This window comes from Kogia breviceps, chromosome 2, assembly GCF_026419965.1.
Source record: "Kogia breviceps isolate mKogBre1 chromosome 2, mKogBre1 haplotype 1, whole genome shotgun sequence".
Classification (NCBI taxonomy): domain Eukaryota; kingdom Metazoa; phylum Chordata; class Mammalia; order Artiodactyla; family Physeteridae; genus Kogia; species Kogia breviceps.
This window is the reverse complement of record NC_081311.1, coordinates 92177143-92200248: the sequence shown is the minus strand read 5'-3', so window position 1 is coordinate 92200248 and position 23106 is coordinate 92177143. Positions and strand designations below refer to the sequence as shown.

General features: G+C 35.3%; 1 pseudogene; it reads right to left on the bottom strand.

Moving 5' to 3' along the window:
- Positions 1–7050: 7050 nt before the first annotated feature.
- Positions 7051–23106, bottom strand: part of LOC131750363 (sorting nexin-19 pseudogene) — a 77686-nt pseudogene continuing 61630 nt past the window's right edge.

The window sequence follows — 23106 nt, the reverse complement described above, 5'->3', positions numbered from 1 at the left end:
ATTATCTTACAAACATATGTCCACATGAGAAAATGGTACATAATGAAAAATGTTTCTTGCAGCATTCTTTACAATGACAAATATACTGAATAAAATCTAAAATTCCATTAGCAGAAAAAACTGTGAAAGACTGCAATTGTCATAAAAGATAACTTGTGACCTTTCAAGCATACCCTCTAAGTTATCTCTGTCTGTCATGGTCTTTGAACAATTATGTAAATTGTAATGAACTGATAGTAGGTTCATTTACTTATAAATGCAAATGAATTGAATCTATTGGATCTGTAAATATTGGCTAATTTTGTATGTATCTATAAAATTCATTTTGATGGTGTTTGTATGAGTGTGTGTGTGTGCGTGTGAGTGTGTTGGATTCTCCTTTGAACCAGTTCCAATATCTTACTGGTTTAATTAATTGAGGAACTAAAGAAAGTCTTTGAAATGTTTTCACTTTATGGTTGTATAAGAGTCTTTATATTACCCTTTAAATGTTAACCTTTAACATCATAATTAGGAAATTATTATTCATCTATATTAACAGAATTTTGTTCATCTATATTCAGAAATACCAAGGAATTAAAGGAATTATTCTGAGCTATATATTCTGTTTTAGAAATTTCTTTAAGGAATATCATTATTAAATAAGTTGCTACAATATATACAATAACTTCTTTCTTAAAATTTGCATATGTGGAAGGTATGTAAATTTAAATATATAGAAGAAATACATTTACACTGCAAACTGTTAACTAAGGTTGATTCTATGATTTATCATCAAATTGGTACATTTCTATGAATGGAAAATGTTGCCATTACTTTAACAATCACAGTTACCCCAGATCAGCAGGTATAAATTGGCATGTATGGCTACTCAATTCCTAAGAATTGTTACTTCTGGGAAAGATAATGTAATTTTGTTTCTAGTCATCTCATTATTTAAAAAATTAAGAATGTAGTCATTTATTCTTCTACATTTTTCAATAAAGTAAAATAGAAAACCATTTTTAACTGGCTGAGCTTAAAAGTACTGTTAGAAATGCAAGTTTGATTACATTATGGTTAATAAGTCAAATCTTTAACAATGGGGACTGATTAAATGTGTCACAACTGTAAAATAAACTATTATATGGCTTTTAAACATACCAGTTTTAGTAATGCTTAATTATATAGAAGACACTCATTTTACAATATGAAATTAAAAAGCAATACACAGACAATATACAAATTGGGTGATTCCAAATTAAAATGCATATCTTGGGGAAAAAGTAGCTGATAACCCAGAGTAAAAAGGAAAATTTTTGTGTGCATTATACTTTTCCTATTTCACAGCGTTTTCCACAGCGGTCACTTATTTATATTTCAATCATTAGAAAAAAAATTTGATATGGCTATAACAGCTGTTAACTGTCTTATTTAGCATCCAAAATTTTGTTTTGCCCAAACCCTTGGCCAACTAAAATAATGCTCCAACTTCCATAATCTAGACAAATTTATTAATGGGAAAATAAAATGAGGACAAAAGTATAAACATATATTGCATAGTCCATGCGAAAATCAAGGTATTTACATATCTGATAAGGAGTTTGAATATATGACAAGGTATTTACGTATATCTTGCGAAAGGATACTGCATTTTTTTTGGCAAAAGGGAACAGTGAGTCCTAATGAATATAGTGGATTCTAACTGCCTTAAAGATTACTTTTCAGTGACTAATTTTCCCTTTTGAAACATGCTACTAATATTTCATTGGCATATAAACTGCGGAGGTAGAAAACCTTCAACAACACTCTCAAGCTGTCACTCAACTCTTGAACAACTTTACTGATGGGGAGCTCTTTGCCTTAAAAATTGTTTATTTTATTTTTTAAAGCTGTTACAGAAATAAAGGCAAAGTGTACCTCATGATGGATTTCTCTTCTTTTTATCGCTGGGAAAATGTTAATCCCACTTGAAATAATTAAAAAGAGATGTGCTGTAAACTCATTTCCACTTGTTACTATGAATGTCTTCTCCTCAATGTAAATACCCTCCATTCCACGTAGGAATAGTTTGTTCTTTCCATATTCTTATCCAGAAATATCTTCATCTTCACTGTCTGAGATGAGCCTCTTGCACTTGGCTCTATGAAGAAAATTTCCCGATGTTCATGCACCTCCGTGATTCAGTGAGATGTCACGTAACTTACGTATCATCTGTTTCCTTCTCTTTTCATAACATTTCCATTTTGTATTATTATTGTAAGTAACTATCAGGTTGCAAACTGTGAGGTCGTAAAGAGCAATATCCGAGAGTTTGTTTTTACATTTTCAGTGCAAAACACCCACAAGTGCTTCAACTTCTGGTGCTGGGCTGAATGGACCTTTGAAATGCCTAGCAAACCCGGAAAAGCAAACGATGCATATAATTCCATCCCTCAATAAAAAGTAATGTTCCTTTCCACCTGGAAATCCCTACCTCCGAAAGAAACCATTTAAAAATGAAGATGTTCCTTCTCTCCTCCAAATCATGAGTGTCACTGCTGTGCAAATTTGGTGTTGAGCATTGAAGACTTATCAAAGTATCATAGCAGCTCCACTTCCCAAACCTGCCCCGAAAGAATCTCTTTGACCCTGTGGGTTTCGTTGTCCTGACTACTCTATGAATCTGCCTGGATAAACCTTCAGCATTTCGCCTGCTCCAGCTCCCACAATGTATATACCATTAACCAAAGTGACAGTAGATGTATTTAGTCCATCCTTTCTCTTCTGCTGTGTATTTTTCAGCTTCACTGTCTCCAGCGACATGCTTCGAAGAAAATACTGAAAATTGCTTTTGAGGTGAAAGTAGTTCTGAAACAGCCTTAGGAAAAAGAAATCTCATTTTTAGAACCCAAAAGAAATATGAGAACCTAGGGGCAGGACAGGAATAAAGACGCAGACGTAGAGAATGGACTTGAGGACATGGTCGGGGGAAGGGTAAACTGGGATGAAGTGAGAGAGTAGATTGACATATATACACTACCAAATGTAAAATAGATAGCTAGTGGGAAGCAGCCGCATAGCAAAGGGAGATCAGCTCGAAGCTTTGTGATCACCTAGAGGGGTGGGATAGGGAGGGTGCGAGGAGATGCAACAGGGAGGGGATATGGGGATATATGTATGCATATAGCTGATTCACTGTTATACAACAGAAACTAACACAGCATTGTAAAGCAATTATACCCCAATAAAGATGTTTTTAAAAAATAAATATGAGAGATGCCAGTTATAGATGTGAGTGTGAATATGAACCAGTGAGTGTTCATATCCTGAAATTCTTCAGAGACTTAGCTTTGGTGCTTTCACAGAGACCCTCATTTAGAAAGAAGCCATAGGAAGAGGCTAGTGTGAGTTCTCAGAATGGCTGGGGGGAAAATATATCCACTTATCAGACTTTTTCATCTGTGCTAGTGATTTATCAATATAGTCTAACCAAATGCTTTATTAATTTGGAAGGTGTCATGACTTTATTTTATATCTTTTACTGCTCAGGCCAAATACTTTACTAATCATCACATGTGTTTCAATGATTGAGGCATACATTAAAATACTTGACAGGCTGCCTATTAATCTACACATTGCAGCCCACTGTGCGCTTGGCTGATGGAATTTCACATTTTATAGACCCATCTTTGAATTTTGATGATTTGGTTCAGTATTGTTAGCAGAGAATTTGCCTTCTTGGGGAATGTATTGCCCATTAAAAGCGACATGCTAAGGTAATTGGGATGTGTTTTGATTTAACAACTGAATTTATAATTGTATACATTCCACTGATCACAAGGCTTTTTCTGGTGAAAGGGACTTTGGCTCCTGTGTGTTTATGTTGTAAAAGAGCTTTCTTTCTTCTACTTTTAGACCCTAAACTGATGCAAAATATTCTTAAAGTTCAAATGGATAATATTTATAGATCCTCTGGAACATATATATATATATATATATATATATATATATATATATATATATACTTTTTTCCTTTTAAAAAGATATAATATCTCAAACCCTACCAAACTACACTAAATAAAGAAGTCTTCAGAAATTGGCGGTCACAAAAAAAAAAAAAAAAAAAAAGAAAAAAGCTTAAAATAAAATCCTCAGAACAAGCTCCAGAAGATTCTAGGTGCTACATTATACTCCCATTGGCATTATTGACTATCTTCAATATATTGCCGGGTAAATTCAAGAGCTACACAACAACCAAAAAGAAGAAAAAGCAGCCTTATTTGACTTCTTTTTCTAATGTGATGTCTATTAAAATTTTGAACTTTCCCCAGTCATCTTAGTCTGGAATCAACATAGCTTTAACCTTTCATGTCAACCATTTAGAGCATGACCTCCATGGTGTGCATAAATATTTATTCAACAGACATGTTTTTTTGCTCCCTACTACGTATTAATCATTTGATTGAATGCAGTATCCTCAAGGCAGTGGTTGGAAGATACACAAGTTGAGAAACAAACTATCAGAAGTCAGAGTATGAATTTTTCAGTACATTTAGTGGAGTAAACAAAGGCAACACTGAACTGAGAAAAATTAGCATCAACAAAGGGATATTGAATGTATCCACTGTAGTATACTTTGAATTCAGGTTAAGCTGTACTCTAATCTCAGTCCTGGATTCACAGTTATGTGACTCAGAGAAAGATTTTTAAGTCTCTCCATGCCTCAGTTTCCTTGTCTAGGCATTGAATCACTCATGTTGAGCTCACAGATTGTTGTGAAGAATTAAGGATAAGAGAGACACTGTTAAATATTGAGTGCCTAACAGTAATTTTGTTAATAAATATGTGGTTATATTCATGCCATTATTAAAAGAATGCAGAGAAAGGAAAGTTTATGGTATATTTGCATAGCCAGATGAAGTTCTACGGAAGAAATGGACCTGCTTTGGTCCTAGAGTAGACTGATTGCTTAGTGAAATAACAGCGAGGATGCCCATATGAGGAGAAAAATATAAGTGGAGAAAAGGAAGTAAGCCATTGTACATGGAGCATACAGGTTCATTGGGAATGTCTGAGATAGGTAGAAAAATAGAGATAGATGATAGATAGTTAGATAGATGGATAGATAGATAGATAGAGATAGGGAACTTATTCCAAGAATGTGGACTACACCAAAGTGTAGAGAATCTAAGGAACACAGAGTAGATTTTGTAGGTTTTCATTTCTCAAATTTGGATTCAGAACATGCTGGTTTATTATCAGGTTTCAGATGAATCATAAACATTTAATTGCTAAGAACAGTTAACATACTGCTATTTTTGATAATTCACTTAAAAAGTGAGAGAATTATGATCAAGATGTAGGACTTTATCACATAACCGTACCAAATTACTGTTGAAATTACAGCAGAGGAAGTAAAATGGAATAAATCAATAACAGATATCTGAATGCAGCTGACTTTGGACAGAGAGATTGGGAACATGGAGTATGAACATGGGACCACCACTTTTTATTATAAAAAACTCTGTTTCGTTTGAATGTCAGATGGGTACATCATTGCCATAAAAGCTAAACAAATAAAGAAATACCAAAACATACTTTCCCATAATAGTATCACTCTTAGGAATGTTTACTTGGATGTGGTTTCTTCGAGAAAGTGTTATAGCCAGTTATGAGATGTAGTCCATAAACCTGAATATGCCCATGGAAGATGGTCTCACTTTTGTTCATCATCTCTTGTGTGTTACAGAAAAAAAAAAAGGCAACCACAACTCTGCTTTATAGCAATACCACATTCACTCAACATTTAAACTGAAAGCATGAAAAATGCATTTTTTTTAGTATACAAAAATTTCCCGCTGTAGCCATGAAGAGCATTATGTAAGCATACTCCTGGTAAGAAAATTTCCAGACTTCATAATCTTATATTGCTTCTTAGGAACTGAATGATTTACTTGTCACTATTTTTAAGTCCTTGGAAACTCTCTTGCTTTCATACACTTCCATTTCCACAACATAATATCAGTGACTATTTACACACACACACACAAGACAGATCTGTTTTAAATGAAAACTTAAGCCTAAGTCCCTAAAATTATAGAGGGACCCTTACTATTATATCATACATTTCTGGCCATGGTTTCACAAATTATGTACCAATAATGTGTGAGATCTTTACTAATCCAGTGAATCAACAAGCATGTTGAAAAAATCTTTAAATGGTTGTCTGAATGTGCAACGTATTATACCAAGTGCTTCACTTTTGACCAGAGTTGGGTGGTGAGATCCTGGTTTAAAAGTCTAATAAAATTTATTTGAGGAAGAGTCATTATACAATTACACAAAAATTAATCCTCCCACCCTTTCCCAATGCCACTGCCTATGTGCTAGTGTCATAGACCTGACTTAATCCAAGTTCAGCCCTAAGTGCAAAACTTCTTAAATGCAAATCTGGTCAAACCCCTGCTCAAAACCTTCAATCATGCAGGATTCTTACTTGCATGAATCTGGCTGGCTTAAACAGCAAATAACTGAGTATAAGTATTACATACGTTACAGAATAAATGGGGGAGACTAAAGAAAGAAAAATGGGTGGAACTCAAAGCTACTGTGTAGGACAAGAAGCAGGCAGTGCCATATACACTTGTTTAAAAAAGGTATGGAGATGGATATGCACATAATAGGTACATATATACTCCAGTCACTTGCCACAAATGGAGTAGAACTGGCAGGGAAGGAGCTGTACCATTGTGAAACCAGGTCTTCTGAGCTATAGCTCAGTTCCAGAGGAAACAGGCTTCTTTTTTTTTTTTTTTTTTTTTTTTTTGTGGTACGTGGGCCTCTCACTGTTGTAGCCTCTCCCGTTGCGGAGCACAGGCTCCGGACGCGCAGGCTCAGCGGCCATGCCTCACGGGCCCAGCCGCTCCGCTGCATGTGGGATCCTCCCAGACCGGGGCACGAACCCGCGTCCCCTGCATCGGCAGGCGGACTCTCAACCACTGCGCCACCAGGGAAGCCCGAAACAGGCTTCTTGACTGGTCTCTCAGTGGTGGAATAACTCTTCTTCCTCAGTAGATAAGTAACTTATGGCTAAGCAGAGATACCAATTCTCTTGGAGTTGCCTGGGGTATCTGAGGCAGAGGTGGTTATGGTAGAATCTTCAGTAAAGGCCCTGAGATCCACGAATTCCAAGATGGTGATCCAAAGGCAATAATCAAATGCCTGTTGATTAAGGGTTTCTGTAGCCGCTCCAGGACTAGACTATGGCTCAGCCTGCATTTGTTCACCCCAAGAATTTCTACGAAAATATTTACCAGGACTCCCATCAGCAGCTGCCTTCTGCTCCTAGATCCTTACAGGGCATGGACAGTTAGGCAAAACTCCCCTAGGCCAGATGGATTCCTGAAGAAGCCGGAGGTACTGTAGCTTGTGCTGTGCACGTGTTAGATTAGCTACTTATGTCTCTAGCCACCTCTGAATTATGGTACCAATGATGATATAAAGAGCCTTCTGCATGTTTCCCATACATAGCCATCTCCACGGTTACATTAGTCCCAAGAAGAACAGATCCAGGCCTATGTCTGCTCACTATGTCTCTGTTCTTGGACCACCGTCACTGAGGTCTTATTCTGGCATGGGTGCATCTGACCAGTAACCATCAACTCCTCCTTTGAGAATTTGTTTAGCATCTTTTTCTGGGGCTTCTGCTAGCTGCATTTTTAGTAGTCAGTATATCAGTATATCTAGCCAGTATATCATCATTACTATTTTATTACCTAGCTGACACTAATATTGGAGAGTGACACAGTGGCCGTGAATCACAAACACCCCATTATCTTTACGTCTTTATATTGAGAGTCAAAGCCCCATTATGGTAGGCCTGTTTGATCAAGCTAAAGTGGGTCTGGTACTATTGCATGATATGGGCAGTAGTTTCCACCAATACTATACATAATGGAGAAGAAGTTCCCAGTAAAGAGGAGCAGCTAAATAACATAAACTTGAATGAATGAATGAATGAATTGACTCTCCGTTGTTACATCAACATGCAAATAACTTTATGATTCTCCAGTGCTTTCCAGTCCCTTGTCAAACCTTTAAGGCTTTTCCTGCCATTGTCACTGCTTATCCTTCCACTCTATGTCTCCCCATGTACCTTCACATTCCAAACTCCAAAATCAAGCAATAATTTTGTGGTTTCATTCTGAGAGGTAGTCTTCCTTCTAAAATTCCTTCTAAGCACACTTTACTTTGTTCCCCCAAACCACTTCAAAGACAAATATTCTGGAAATATCTACCATAAATCATTCTTATTTTATTTATCAAAATAAATGTCTCTCAAAACACTCTGTCTAGTTCATGTAACCAAACGGGGGGTGTTATTTTTTCTCAAATAGTTTTAAACTTCTAATGACAGCTTAAATTTCACTTCACATTTGAGGATATTTTAAGCTCACTATTAGACTATAGAAATGACTATATTTTATAATAATGTACTTGATGAAAATTATTAGACAGTGACATTCTCCAGCTTCAAGTAACGTCTTTAATATTTTGCTGATCATATCGTTTAATTTTCTTTTTAAGAATAGCAGTTAAATCTCTATATGTGTGAAAATGGTATCGAGTTTAATAAACATGATGCCAGAAATTAACAGAGATTCCTTCCAAAGCAGTAAGAGGATTGGTACCAGGAAACAGGTATTTCCTACCTGGAAAAAAGGAAAGTGGAATATGACCATGATGAAGTCAACATGAAAGTGAAGACATCATTAGTTTAGACACAAAGACACTAGGGCCAAAATATAGACATGTTGGAAAGCTTGAGGACAAGCATTCAATTTAAAAAAAATAAATTTATTTATTTATTTTTGGCTGGGTTGGGTCTTTTTTGCTCCGTGCGGGCTTTCTCTAGTTGCGGCGAGCACGGGCTACTCTTCCTTGCAGTGAGCAGACTTCTCATTGTAGTGGCTTCTCTTGTTGTGGATCATGGGCTCTAGGTGTGTGGGCTTCAGTAGTTGTGGCACATGGGCTCAGTAGTTGTGGCTCGTGGGCTCTAGATCTCAGGATCTGTAGTTGTGTTGCACGGGCTTAATTTCTCTGCAGTGGTGGGATCTTCGAGGACCAGGGCTTGAACACTGTGTCCCCTGCATTGTCAGGTGGATTCTTAACCACTGTGCCACCAGGGAAGCCCAGCATTCAATTTTTAATTGACTATCAGTAAGAGTAATTCAGATAAGTTTTACTAGGTAGAAAGAGCCATGACTGCATAGTGATATTTCTAGTTGTAAGGAAACATTCCACGTTTGGAGCTGAATGAGCAAAGATATTTAGAATGAGAATAATTTTTCTAATCTCTATCACAATGATACATTCTTAGCTATTTTATTTCCAAGGAAGGGACTTTGAAAAGTTCTGATATTTGCAGCCTAGACTTTCCTGGATTCAATAACATTAAAAAAAGACTTCTGATAAAGAGTTGATTATTCATTCTTCTGTCATCTAAGAAAACCCTCTGCTACCTCTATTATTTCAGTAATTTTCTTCTGCTTTGTAGCATAGCTGTTAAAATTCTGAGCCAACCATGTTTTCTAGCTATTTCTTCTCCATTAAATGTACATAGCAATACTGACTTTGTAGAGTTTTGTAGAGATTAATTTTTATGCCCATGGTACACTGCCTTGCACATATTAGGGGTCTGGATGCCATGTCTAGCCTCTACCCCCTACCTTATTACATTATGCAGAAACATCTTTTATAGAAAATATAAAGTCATATGCTGTCCTCTGTCCATTGTAGAAATATAAGTATTGTTTGGCTGTTTGGAGGAATTTCAATCTGTACCAATGCCTAACTTTTATAACTGAGGAAACTGAAGCCCTAAGTTATAAATTGACAGGCATAAAATGACTTGGCAAGACAATGGCAGAACCAATTCCTGGATACATGTTTTTCTGACATCTAAAAATAAGTAATTATTTTTAATTATTAAATTAATAACATTTTTGTAAGCATAGGGTTATTCTAGTTACTTATCAAGAATTTTTAGGAGATAGTCAAGATGGTGGCATAGAAAGACCCTGAACTCAAATCCTCCCAAAGACATATTAAACTTACAACTACTTACAGAGCAACTACCTTTGAGAATAACCTGAAGACTAGATGAAAAGAATTTCCACAACTAAAGAAGACATCACAAGGAGACGGGTAAGAGGGGCGGAGATATGGTATTGTCAGGACCTACAATCCTGAGTTAGCAAACCCCAAACAGGAAGAATATCACAATCATAGAGGTTCTCCCCAAGGAGTGAAGAAACTGAGCCCAATATGAAGCTCTCCAGCTCATGGGTCCTACACTGGGAAGATGAGCCCCCAGGATGTCTGGTGTTGAACCAGTGGAGCTTTTGTTCAGGAGAGCTGGAGAGCTATAGGAAACAGAGACTTCATGCTTAAAGGGTACCTGCAAAAATCTCACATCTGAGTCACAGCACAGAGGCAGTAGTGAAAGGAGCCTAGGTCAGGCCCACCTGTGGATCTTGGAGAGCCTCTTGAAGAGGAAGGAGACAACTGGGACTCCCCCAGGGACATAGATGCTGGTGGCTGCCACATTTGGGAGCTTGTTCTACTGCAGTAACACTGATGCTGGCAAGTGCCATTATGTAATACTCCCTCTAGCCCATTAGCACCAGGGAACCAGCCCTGCCCACCAAGAGTTTGACACCAACCCCAAATATCCCGTGGCCATGCATACAGTGGAGGAAGGGTCTGGTTCCTCCCTTCAGTGGGCCAAGACCAGCCCCCATGTTCCCTGGGTTGTACAACATAGCCGTACTGAGAATCAGCCCCACCTTCCAGCAGGACAGCACCAGCCCCAAGACTCCCCACCTTAAGGAGCACATGGACAGCCATGCAGGAAGCCAACATTGTGATCCAACTGGCCTGAAGCCACAACATGAGGCAGAGCCTCACAGACAATTTGGCAAGGGGCTTAGCCCCACCTACCAATGTGCCCACAGTGATCAGCTCCAACAGAAGAGAAGGCATACAGAGTGGGCAACCCTAGAGCACATATCTCTGGTGATTGGAGAGGACCATACTGCTAGGCCACATAGAACATCTCCTACATAAGGCCACTTCTTCAAGATTGGGAAATGTAACTGACCTACCTAACACATAGAAATAAACACAGAGAATTGGGCAAAATGAGGAGGAAGAGGAATACATTCCAAATAAAAACCAAATATAACCTTATAAAAAGAACTAGATGAAGTGGAGATAAGCAATCTATACAATAAAGAGTTCAAGGTATGATTATAAAGACTTTCACCGAACTTGGGAGAAGAATGGATGAATATTGTAAGAATTTCAACAGAATTAGAAACTATAAAGAAGAAACAAATAGAGCTAAAAAATACAATAACTGAAATAAAAAATACACTAGTAGGAATCAAAAGTAGATTAGATGATACAGAGAAATGGCAATCACCAAGCTGAACATAAAAAAGAAAATTAAAGATAAGGATATATTAAGAGACCTATAGGACAATATCTAGTATACTAACATTTGCATTATAGTGGTTCCAGAAGGAGAAAAGAGAGAGAAAGGGGAACAGAAGTTATCTGAAGAAACAACAGCTGAAAACTTCCCTAATCTGGGGAAGGAAACTGACACTCAGGTCTAGGAAGCACAGAGAGTCCCAAACAAGTTTAAACCAAAGAGATCCACACCAATCACATCATAATTAAAGTGGCAAAAATTAAAGATCAAAAGAGAATCATAAGTGTAATAAAAGAAAAACAACTGGTTATGTTAAAACACACACACACACACACACACACACACAACTTCCTTAAGAAACTTTTCTGCAGAAATATTGCATGTCAGAGTGTCAAGATATATTAAAAGTGATGAAAGAAAAAACCAAACATTCAACAAAGTATACTCTACCCAGCAAGGTTATCATTCAGAGCTGAAGGATAGATAAATAGTTTTATAGACAAGCTAAAGCTAAGAATTCAACTCTAGGCAGAAAAGAAAAGGTCACAGTTAGAAATATGAAAATTAAGAATGAAAACTCTCATTGGTAAAGGAAAATATGAATACAGTTAGACCAACCACTTATAAAGCTATTCAGAAGCTTAAAAGACACACAAAAAAAAAACACAAAAAACAAAATCATCTACATTTGCAATAAGTAGTTAGGGACAAACACAAAAAATATAAAATATCATGCCAAAAACATGAAATGTGGAGTAAGAGGGTTAAAATTGCAGGGCTGTTAGAATGCTTTCAAACACAAGAACACATCAACTAAAAATAATCACATTTGCATATAGGTTGCTATATATAACCAGCATGGTAACCACAAGTCAAAAAAAACTATAAATACACACACCAAAGAAGAGAATGGAATACAAACATAACACTAAAGATAGTCATCAAATCACATGGGAAGAGAGAGAAAGAAGAAGAAAAAAAGGAAAAAGAACCACAAAAATAATCAGAAGACAATTGGCAAAATGGCAATAAATACACATCTATCAATAGTTTATTTAAATGTAAATGGACTAAATCCTCCATTCAAAAGACATAGAGTGCCTGAATGAATAAAAACAAAAACAAAAAAGATCCTTACATATACTACCCACAAGAGACTCACTTCAGATATAAAGACACCCACAGACTGAAAGTGAGGGGATGGAAAAAGGTATTCCATCCAAATGGAAACAAAAAAAAAGCTGGAGCAGCAATAAGTATATCAGAAACTATACATAAAAACAAAGACTGTAACAAGAGACAAAGAAGGACATTATGTGATGATTAAGAGATCAATGTAAGAAGAATTTATAACAATTGTAAATATATATGCACTCAACATAGGAACAACTAAATATGTAAAGGAAATATTAATAAACATTTAGAAAGAAATTGACAGTAACACAATAGTAGGGGGACTCTAACATGCCATTTACATCCATGGAGAGATCATCCAGACAGAAAAAATCAATAAGGAAATATTGGCCTTAAATGACATATTAGAGGAACTGAATATATATACATATATATATAATGAACAACATAGAATAAATTGATAAATTCCTAGAAAAGTATAATTTCCAAGACAGAATCAGGAAAAAATAGAAAATATGAACAGACCAATTACCAGTAATGAAATTGGACAAATATTAAGAAAAATTCCCAAGAAACAAAAGTTGAGGACCAGATGGTTTCAAGGTGAATTCTGCCAAATATTTGAAGAAAAGTTAACATCTATCTTTCTCCAACTACTCCTAAAAATTGAAGAGAAAAGAATACTTTTGTACTTATTATTTGAGGCCAGCATCACCCTGATCCCAAAACTAGACAAAGACATCAAGGAAAAAGAAAATTACAAGCTGATATTACTAATGAACATAGATGCAAAAACTCTCAACAAAATATTAGTAAACCAAATTCAGCAATGCTTTCTAAGCATCATATATGATGGTCAAGTAGAATCTATCCCATATATGCAAAGATGGTTCAATGTCTGCAAATCAAACAGTGTGGTATACCACATTAACAAATAGAAGAATAAAAATCATAAGGTCATCTCGATAGATGCAGAAAAAAGTTTTGACAAAATTCAACATCCATCTATAATAAAAACTCTCAACAAAGAGAGTATAAAGGGAACATATTTCAATGTAATAAAGGCCATATATAACAAACTCACAGCTAACATCATACTCAATGGCAAAAAAATGAAAGCATTTCTCCTTAGACTATGATAAGGCAAGTATGCTCACTCTGGCCCCCTTCCACTCAACACAGAAGCCACAACAATCAGACAAATAAATAAATAAAAGGAATCCAATTTGGAAAGGAAGAATTAAAACTGTCAGTGTTTGCAGATGACATATTATATATAGAAAAACCTAAATATACCACCAAAAAACTATTTAGAACTGATCAATGAGTTAAGTAAAGCTGTAGGATACAAAGTTAATACATAGAAGTCTGTTGTATTTCTCTACATTGACAATGATATATCAGAAAGAGAAATTAAGAAAACCATTTACAGTTGCATCAAAAATAATGAAATACCTAGGAATAAATCTAACTGAAGAGATAAAAGACTTGTATTTTGAAAGCTCTAATACATTGACTAAAAAAAATGAAGTTGAGGGATACACATGAAAACATACTGTCTCATGGATTGGAAGAATTAATGTTGTGAAAATGGCCGTACTACTGAAGGTAATCTACAGATTTAAAATAATCCCTATGGTAATGCCAAAGGCATTTTTCACAGAACTGGAAAATGTAATTCTAAACTTTGTATGGAAACCCAAAAGATCCTGAATGGCCCAAGAAATCTTGAGAAAGAAGTACAAAGCTGAAGGTATCATTCTCCCTGAGTTCAAACTATATTACAAAGCTACAGTAATTAAGAGTATGGTACTGATCCAAAAACAGACACATAGATCAATGGAACAGAATAGGGAGCCAAGAAGTAAACCCATGCTTATATGGTCCATTAATCTATTGTAATAAAGGAGGCAAGAATATACAATGGGGAACAGACAACCTCTTCAACAACCTCTTCAACAGACAACCTCTTCAACAAATGGTGTTGGGAAAACTGGACAGCTACATGAAAAAGAATGAAACTGGACTACTTTTTCACACCATATATGAAAATAAATCAAAATGGATTAAAGACTTAAATGTAAGACCTGAAACCATAAAACTCCAGAAGAAACATAGGCAGCACACTCTTTGACATTGGTCTTAGCAATATTATTTTGGATCTGTTTCTTCAGGGAAGTGACACAAAAGCAGAAACACAGATACTTTGTTTAGTCAAACATCAGACTAAAAAGCTTTTGCACAGTGAGGGAAAGTATTGACAAAATAATAAAGTAGTCTACTGAATGGGAGAAGAAATTTCAAGCAATATATCCAATAAGGGGTTAATATCCAAAACATGCAAAGAACTCATAAAATGCAATATCAAAAAAGCAAACTGCTCTATTGAAAAATGGGCAGAGGATCTTAATAGACATTTTTCCGAAAAAGACACACAGGTGGGCAACAGACACATGAAAATATTCTCAACATTGTAATCATCAGGGAAATGCAAATCAAAACCACAATGAAAAACCACCTTACACCTGTCAGAATGTCTATTGTAAAAAAGACAAGAAATAACGACTGTTGGAGAGGATGTGAATAAAAGGGAACCCTGTTGCACTTTTAATAGGAATCTAAATTTGTACAGACAACTATGGAAAACAGTATGGAGGCTCCTCAAAAAATTAAAAATAGAACTACCACATGATCGGCAATTTTACTTCTTGGTATTTACTTAAAGAAAATAAAAACACTATTTCAAAGAGATATATGAACAACAATGTTCATTGCAGCATTTTTACAATTGCCAAGATAAGGAAACAACCTAAGTGTCCATAGATAGATGAACAGGTAAAGAAGATGTGCATATATATATATATATATATATATATATATATATATATATATATATGCACAATGGACTATTACTCAGCCATAAAATATGAAATCTTGTCCTTTTTGACAACATTGATGGATCTAGAGGGTATATGTTAAATGAAATAAGTCAGAAAAAGAAAAATGCAGTATGATCTCACTTATATATTTAATATAAAAAACAAAATAAAAACAGGCCCATAAATACAGAGAATAAACGAATGGTAGCTAGAGGTGGGTGGGGGGAGAAATAGGTGAAGGGGATTAAGAGGCACAAACCTCCAGTTATAAAATAAATAACCACACTGATGTTATATGCAGCATAAATAAAATAAATAACCATACTGATGTCATATGCAGCATAAGGAATATGGTTAAGAATACTATAATAATTATATATATGGGGTCAGTAGGTTACTTAACTTATCATGGTGAAAATTTTATAATGTATGCAAATATCAAATCAGTATACCTGAAAGCAACATAATGTGCATCAACTATATTTTAATTTAAAAAAGGAAAAAATAACAATCTTAGTTACTTTAGGATTACTCATGGGTCCCAGAAGTTGGTGGAAATGTTTTCCCTGCCTTCCATTGGTAACTAGTTTGGATGGTGATTTCGATGATTCATACCTAAGCCATCTTGACAGTACCAGAAATAATGAGTAATTGCTGGTATGTAGTTTGTAGGCACAAAATTACCTTGTTTTGACAGTTTTGCACAATTAAATACCTGTGTTTCCCTTGGTGCTTTCCAACTAGTAACCAAGACCTTGTTTATATAACTCCTTTAACCTGCCGTGACCAAGATTATTTAAACATCTTTGAGTTTCCATCTCTTCAACTGCACCTTTAAATCAGACAGCCTAATTTCATCAGGTGGTTGATGAGAATTCCTTTCTAATGATGTGTTTGAAAATCCTACTGCTTGGTATAGAGCACTGAATTTGCTCAGTTGATGGTCTTCTCCTTCCTCCCATGCAAGCCTTATTACACTGGAGAGATTCCTGTCATTAGAGAAAGATTGGCAGAAGAATTAAGGGCTGAGCTGCAAAGTAATTGTAGCTCGAGGATCCATTCCCTAAATAGTCTCAAAAAAAGAAGTATTTTTTCAGGACTAGATATTATCTGTAGCATATGCACACATCTGATATTAACTAGCCCCTCTCTGGCTCATGTTTGACTCTTGTTCACTATTCCACAGTGACCAGCCCTGTGTTGTGTCCAAGAGACATGTACAATGTTTCTGAATGTAATTTTATCCTGGATATTTTTCCTTATCCATTATTAAAAAGAAAGGAGAAAAATTCACAACTAACCTTAGGGTAATGGGTTAATTTTGTAAAGTCAGGAGTAAAATATTGATTTACATAGTAAATAAACTAAAAGAGACAATCACATTATTGAAATCAAAGGATGAGGAAATCTCTTCATTCTAGGGTGGTCTGTCAATTTTACAGAAAAGTCTTTAGATCTGGCTTAAAGAATGGATACACAACTTACAGAGCCTTGAGTGAAACAATATAAAGCCCTACACTTCCACACTTATGAATCAAAAACTTTCACCTGCCAATATAAACACAACACACATCAATGTCTATTTTATGAATAAACATGTACTATCACTGCACCTTAATTGTAAATGTGTCATACATCTGCTTATCAATGTCCCATGCTGAAGAGTGACTTCATGTTGTCTGTCAAAGGTTTAGATGGTAGGAGAATGAAGATGAAATGGTTATGGTATATTATACTCTGTAAAGAGTCTATGGTTACTCCTGAGGGGCCTGCAAGTGAACAGGTCCACCCTTCACCAATGAGAATCAATGTAGAACTGTTCAGTGTCTGCATCTCATGATAATCCTGTAATTGACTTTTAAAGGATAATCTTATTAAACTTTGAATTTCTCTTTCCTACACAGTTCTATTTCACTCTGCCAAATATTTAGTAGACAATATTATTTTTATAATGTGCACATTGAAATCTTGGGGAAAAACTTAAATATCTTATAAAAAGGTAGCAAGAAATCAAAATCATGGCATACCCACTCAAATGTTTGGAAAAGATTTAGATAAGGACAACAATATGCAAAGAAAAAAATGCCAATATGAAATGAAAGTAAGGAGTATCAGTTGTTTATGCAAAAATGATTAGATAAGTGTATAAAGAGAACATATCTAAATTGGTAATAGCAACAGAAAGATTTTTAAAAGATTTTCACTTCTCACTCATTTTCCCTTCCTCATTTTTTAGTATTTTCCAACCAGGTTTATAAATATTTGTTAACTTAGAATTGAGAAATGATTGTTTTCATCCAAAATATAAAAAACATGGTTCTGATCTTTAAAGAAAATCTACAATTCATTTTTCTTATGACTTACCCCACCCCACTCTTGAGTTCAAATTTCGTACTTTTATTTTTAACAATGTTTTCATGTTTGTGTACGTTTGGTTTGGTTTCCTTTTTCTTTTGTTTTTTGGATCCAATGTTGTTGTTGTTTGTGGTGGGGGTATGTTATTAATAATCACCGACTTTCACAAGCCACCAAATAGCCCTTATAAGCAAACGCTCTTAGTTGAGCTTTACTTATGAATTAGATGTTAAAACTTTAATTTTTCCATGCAAAACAACTGTTTGTTCTACCAAATTTCTTCACAAAGAGCAATAATACAAGAATTGAGACTCTGATATGTTGCCCAACCCTCTCCTTTCTCTGTCATTTCTAGATTCATCTAGGTCTTGTTTCTTATCAAGACCAAAAGGTACAGAGAGATGAAGAAAACATAATAAGGTTGATAATGTAATGATAGCAACTAACATTATTTGTGCAACCTCTCTGTGCCAGACATTATTCCAAGTACTTTATAGGTGTTATATCATTTATTGCTCTCTTTTAAAATAAAAAGGAGGAAACACTACCCTCTTTTCCAGGGCTTCATACCTGCATGTTTAGCAGCATAGAGATCTTGAGAGACAACTCCACTTATAAGTCTCTGACCTCACTTCTAGAAAGTTCAAAAAGACACTACACTGTCTCCTTTGTAACTCACTGCTTTATTCTCCTACTATTTCTCATTTCTTCAGCCAATCAATCATTTATTAAATGTATACTATATAGGCACTGAAGGTACAGAAAATAATACTCATAAAAGAAGAAAGTGGCTGCCCTCATGGCATTTATGTTGTAAGGGAGGAAAAATAAGTGAAATATTTAATATGTCAGAGAGTGATGATGGCTTTACCCTGAGAAAAATACAGCAGGGACGTGGGGGGGAGAGAATGATGATGTGCGGGATTTTAAACAGAGTAATTTGGACCAGTCATGCTGAGAAAGTGAAGTGTAGCAAAGATCTGAAAGAGGTGAGCGAATGAGCCTGAGCTATATTACCTGGGGGAAGGTCATTATATTCAGTGAAACAGCAAACTCAAATGCCCTGAGGCAAAGCACACCCAGCAGAAGCCGGCTTTTTCTAGTGAAACCTTGAAAGAAGTGATGCTGGATATAGGTAGAGTGGGCCAGACATGAAGGCACAGAAGTTTCAGGGGCCAGATTAGAGACACAGAAGCCATCAGAAGGACTTTGGTTTTTATGAGTATTTGGGGGAAACTGTTAGTAGATTTCATCCAAAGAAGTAGAATAGTTTTACATGTGTTTTAAAATAGTCTCTATTATGGAGGGAATGGATCACATAGAGGAAGTGACAGAAGTAGGAAGCCCAGTGGTAATCAAGTGAGTGGGTGATTTTAGGAGACTACGGTAATAATCCAATAGAGAGATTATGGTGACTTGTTTCAGGAGAGTAGCAGAGAAGTGGTAGGTTCTGGATATATTTTGAAGGAGGAGTCAAAAGGATTACTGAGAAATCAGATGTGGGGTATGATAGAAAGAAGGGAGTACAGAAAGACTAAGCTTTTTGTCCTGAGCACTTGTAACAATGGATTTGTCGATTATTTAGTGATTTTTATGAATTACCTATCACTGCTTAAAATATCCCAAAACTTAGTGGCTTAAAACAGCACACATTTATTATCTCACAGTTGTTCCTGGGATCAGTTATCTGGGTGTGGCTTAGTTGGATCCTTCAAGGATCCTTCAAGGTCTCTGACAGGCTGCAGTTATGGTATCAGACAGATCCAGGATCTCAGCACCAACCTCAAATGGAGAAGGATCTGCTTCTAAGCCATATACGTGGTTGTTCGCAAGATTCAGTTTCTTGCAGTTGGATTGGAGATCTCAGTTGCTCGCTGGCTGTTGACTGAAAGCTACCTTTACTTCCTTCTAATGTGGATCTTTCCAACATGACAGTCTACTTTATCAAAGCAAGCAATAGAATGAGCGTCAGTTAGTAGACAACATTTTTTTAACCGAATCACAAAGGGATCCTTCTATGCATACACTCTTAGCTAGAACAAAATTACTCAATATGAAGGAATTATACATGGCCATAAATACCAGGGGAATATTTGGGGGGAAGGAATATTTAGATGCCTTCTCACTAACAGGATATTTTTTCATAAATCACTTTATTTGTATGTTACTCATAAAACCCTCTGTATTGATCACCATTTCAATTGTTTTAAAGATGAAGAAGATGAGATCTCTAGATTTAAGTGATTTATCCAGAGTTACAAAACCAGTAAAAGAGAGAATTTGGATTCAACTATAAAGCTTAATTCTTTTCCTCTGCAAGGATACCTCATTTTCCAAGTTTGGTTGGCTGACTATCCAGGAAATAACATTTCTTGGATAGTCAGCCCAAGAAATAAGGTAGTCCCAAGAGCCTTAAAGAATACAGACAAGTTATATTTCTCTAAAGCTTGACCTGTGGCATCCTTGAATTTTATTCTTTAAGATATCAGACATTCATAGATCCTTCTTGGACCTGATTAAAGAAGTCAATTCAATTAAATTTAATCAACTTTACTCAGATCTACTTTATGACAGGTCCTGTGCTGAACATTAAAAATACAAAATGAGTGAGAAAAAAGAAATCCTGTCCATGTGAAGCTCAATATTATAAGAGAGAGTTTAAAGAAAGGGACATTCAGTACCCCCTGACACAGTCCTTTATGAACACTTAATTTCTTCTGAGGTTAATACTAGTTGTCACTGGAAGCAAAGGAAGTCCAGAAAAAAATCTTATCTGTCTAACTATGGATGTCCTCAGAAGAACAGGTATGCTCAGGTCCTTCCAATATGCTTTCTCCCTCCTGCTTCATTTTGGAAAGAAATTTATATTCTCTCTTCTCTTTTGCACCCAAGCACTTCATGAGAATAGTGAAGAGATCTTAACACTTGATTTCACAAAGAACTCTTAAAGGAAACAGTAAAGACAAGGGTCTAAGAGAATCTCTAGAGAAACCCCCAAATTACAGCTAAGTGTACATGCACTTGGCATTATCTAAACCACTTCTGATCATAATTGTGGAATAATTGAAGTTGAATGTGTTTGCTGAGGGCTACTTCTAAATTGTAATTCTTCACTTAAATAAAAGAAAGAAAATTAAAGACCAGTTGCATTATTGCTGTAGAAATGCTCTTTAAATTCATGTATATATATACACACACACAAACACACACACACACACACACACACACACACACTGTTTACCATCTGAATTAGCAAAGACAAATATGAAGAAAGAGGAAAGATAAATATAATGATATAAATGATTTAATAGCAGTCCTTAACTAAAAGACTTTTGAAGGTGAGTTGTACCTTTTGATCTAAAAAAGTACTTTCCCAAATGACACATTCCTTTATAAATATGCCCCTAAGAGGGCATAAGAAGTTAAATTAATAATATTTATTGTCATGACATTGAGATGCCAAAATTAATTAGAAAATGTGTTTGATCACAAAAAGACTACCAATTTTCTCCCTGTTTTCCATGATGAATTTAAATATGTACTTGATAAAGGACAGCAAAAAGGGAGAAAAAATTATGCATGACATTTTTTGAGGATGTTACAAGGACAAGCATAATTAACAGTATATTTATTAAGAAACCATTATATTTTCTTATTTCTCCTGTATGACAAGTATGATTGTGTTTGTAAAACAAAGCCATTGTTAAAGTTATATAATTAAACAAGATAATGCAGTTCTATTTATTCAATGAAACAGGCAAGTTTACTCATCTTTTGATATTCACCTGGATCTAAGTTCCATATGTATAAATCAAAGTCAGTTACTTTGGGCTGGGGAGAGATAGAGGTTGGTGGGGGAAGTGAATGAATATAGATATTCACTAGGAAGTTGACCATGAAGCCATCATCACTGGGGAAATGTTTACTGATCACCTCATCTACTCTGGTAGCTTCCAAGCACAGAACAAAATGTAATAGTTTGTTCACATAGGTTTGGTGTAGATTATCATGGTGCAGTGGCTGCTGGTAATAGTGTTATTGTTGAAAAAACTAATATGATTCTTTAAAGACACAGTCAATTCCCCATAGTTATTTGTAGAACCATATAACCATAACAGGCCAAGAAAAGAGAAGATGTTCTGATGTCATAGATTAGCACATCCATTTGATTAAAGACCTCAATGTATTAAGAACTTACCCAAAGGCATAAGGTAGTTATTGTCAATGATGTTGGTTATGCATTCAGATATCTTCCTTCTGACTCTGCCAAATGATGATATCTTTTTCTTAGCTCATCTTTATGGGAGAGCACACTGTCTTCTCTACTCAACACTATATATGAAATCAATAAATCTTCATGAACAAGTGGAAATTGAAATAAAAAAACCACTGCAACACCACTTACATTGGCACCCAAGACATGAAATGTTAAGGTATAAATATACCAAGTTATATGCAATATTTATATGAGGAAAACTATAAAACTTAAAGGAAATCTATTAAAGAAGTAAATAAATGAAGTAATGTTCCATGTTCATGTATAGAAGTACCAAATATTGTCAGGATGACAGTTCTTCCTAACTTGGTCTATAAATACTACATGATCTCAATCAAAAGTTATCTTGGGGATATTGAAAAACTAATGCTAAATGTCATATGGAGAGCAAAAGCCCAAAAGAGCCAATGCAATACTGAAAAGAATAACAAAGTTGGAGGACTAACTCTACCCAACATTAAAACTTCCTCTAAAGCTCAGTATGAAGACAATGTGGGTTTGACCAAAACAAAAACATAACAAACAAACAAAAACAACTCAATGGGACAGAACATAGACCCATAAAAATGTAGTCAATTATCACTGACAAAGAGGAAAAGGTAATACAATGAAGAAACTACAGTTTTTTTTCAAGAAATGGTACTGGAACAACTGGATATTACATGCAAAACAAATTAAAAAGGAACCTAGACACAGACATTACACACTTTAAAAAAATTAACTGAAAATGAATCACAGACCTAATGTAAAATGTGAAACTGAAAAACTACTAAAAGATAACAGAGAGGAAAACCTAGATGACCTTGATTTTGGTGATGAGTTTTTAAATATGACACCAAAGGTGCAATACATGAAAGAAATCTAGATAAGCTGGGTTTCATTAAAATTAAAAATTTCTACCCTGCAAAAGATACTGTCAAGAAAGTGAAAAGACAAGCGACAGACAGGGAGAAAATATTTGGAAAAGACATATCCAATAAAAGATAATTTTCAAAAATATACAA